Source organism: Trachymyrmex septentrionalis, unplaced genomic scaffold (genome assembly GCF_001594115.1).
Source record: "Trachymyrmex septentrionalis isolate Tsep2-gDNA-1 unplaced genomic scaffold, Tsep1.0 scaffold97, whole genome shotgun sequence".
Classification (NCBI taxonomy): Eukaryota; Metazoa; Arthropoda; class Insecta; order Hymenoptera; family Formicidae; genus Trachymyrmex; species Trachymyrmex septentrionalis.
The window spans coordinates 400,704-402,887 of NW_017306160.1; the positions used below are offsets into that span (position 1 = coordinate 400,704).

General features: G+C 28.6%; 1 protein-coding gene across 2 annotated transcripts in view; it reads left to right on the forward strand.

The window, feature by feature from the left end:
- The first annotated feature begins 1,716 nt into the window (after positions 1-1,716).
- Positions 1,717-2,184, forward strand: part of LOC108756207 (thioredoxin domain-containing protein 9) — a 6,061-nt gene continuing 5,593 nt past the window's right edge. Inside the window, exon 1 of one of the 2 annotated variants that reach the window (XM_018499829.1) lies at positions 1,717-1,777. The gene's annotated coding sequence lies outside the window, so the exon portion shown is untranslated. Of the gene's footprint in view, positions 1,833-2,184 lie in introns of both variants that reach the window. The other variant, XM_018499828.1, reaches the window with a different exon arrangement.

Below are 2,184 nucleotides of genomic sequence, written 5' to 3' on the forward strand. Positions count from 1 at the left end.
ATACTATCTTATATTGATATAATATCGAATTTTTGTTACTTTGCTGTTCTAGATTCAAGTCGAATTTTCTGCTTTACTGAATACATTTATATTTAGGTTTTTAATTATTCATCTTCTGATAAATAGGATAAATGTCATTAATTATTAATATCAAGAAACAATCAATGTAAAACTAAAAATAAAATCACTGTAATATTTACTGCCTGATAGTATTAATAAATACAATTTAAATTAACGATTCTTTTTTAAATGTCCATCTTGATCCTATTTATATCAAAATATGTGATCATGATTACTATATTAGTAATTATTATATATTTATAAATATATATACATATTTATTTATATATTTATAAAATAAGTAAAAAAAAAGCCAAATATATGTCTTTATCAACACCTTGTACTGTGTATATTTTTCTTCATAAAATGAAAAAAATTGAATTCTTTTATTTCCGTGAAAAGACAAAATTTTTCATAGTAAATATTAAATATTTGAGCGTCCGCATGATTAGTGCGTTTTCAAAAGTCATTGAAAAAAGATCGAAATCTTCGGATTTCTGTATCCTAATCAATTAACGGACTTAAAAAATTTGTATACTCGTGGAGACCGATCATGTAACTTTATCCTTTATCCGGAAAAGTGAAAAGTTTCACACAATTGCAACTTATTTGAAAGTAGTTGACTATTACATATGGTGAATTTATATGGCAATTAATCAAGTTTCCTGTGTACGAATATACTTGTTACTTTCATTATAGCACTAGAGAGAAACCTCTGATCACTTATCTCTTCTATGGATAGTCGACACGCTTCTATCCTGAGGATTTAAGGCCGCAGACGGCTGGTTTGCATAACGCATAACGCATAACGCATACTGCAAAGGCAAATCAACTAATCAGAATTTTTCTCTTCCTTCCATTCCATAGAAAAGCAGAATTTCAATTGGTTGATTCCCTTATGCACTATGCATTTTGCATTATGCAAGAGTCTGTACTGCGGCCAGTAGTTAAACCCCAGCAGATCGATTGTGCATCTTCAAATAAGGTGAAAATTACAAAAAGCAAATATACTAGAATATTCATAATTTAATTTGTCAATACCTACTAACCTTTGCTCACTTTTGTAATTTTCACCTCCTTTCAAAATCTACACTCAACCCCCAGGTTTTTCTCTAGTGTCAGGGATTCCACACAATAAAAAGAATTTCAACCTATCAGAAACTGTATTTTACAATACATGATTTCTGATAGGTTGAAATTCTTATGCTCTGTTCCTTTTATTGTGCGGAGCCACTCGCAAGGCTAAAGCACCGACGAGATACTATTAAAGACTGTCAATGTAAACGAAGAACGCTGACATTATCGACAATTGATATAAATTTGCTATTATTAACATAAATATTTGGTTCATACATTATTAAATTAATGATTTTTTATTACATAAATGTACCATAAATAAATATGCATACTTGTAAAGCTATAATATTCTATATATTGCAGAAAAATTACAATTTTTTCTCTGCAGTTATGATTTCTCATAATCAAACTTTGATGATAGCACTGAAATTGTAATTTTAAAGAAAAATCGAGTATTATTGAGTTCTAAATGCATAAATATGTCCACTAAATTAATAAATCATAAAATTAGTACAATATTATCAATTTTTAACTCTTAATTACTTCAATATTCACAAGAATGCCAACTCGCGTAAAGATGTCAGTCTTTAATAATATCTCGTCGGTGGCGTTACTTTCAGTAGCGACATTTCTATATATGGTAAGAAGTGCCTTGAATTGTAAAGTAGCGAGTTCAAGTCAAGTTATCACCGAAGGTATTTATCCAACAGACCTTGCTCAGTTACTCCAATTTTGATAAAATTATGCTCGTTTGAAGAATCTGATTTTTTATCAGATCTTTTTTTTAAGTGTGGTTCTGTCCGACGAAGCAAAATATTAAGTCGTGAAAGTTTACCACTATTGAGGTTACAAAACCTGTCATGTCATAATCAATAATAATCTCATTTTGCGAGGCAGAGCCACATTTTTTCTGTCAGATTCATACGTTTCGTATAAAAACACAAATGAGTATAATTTTATCATAATTAGAACTGAAAGAAATTTTGGATAAATTCTTTTAATCATATTTAGTTGTATTTATTGTTAATATATTTATTTATATTTAAT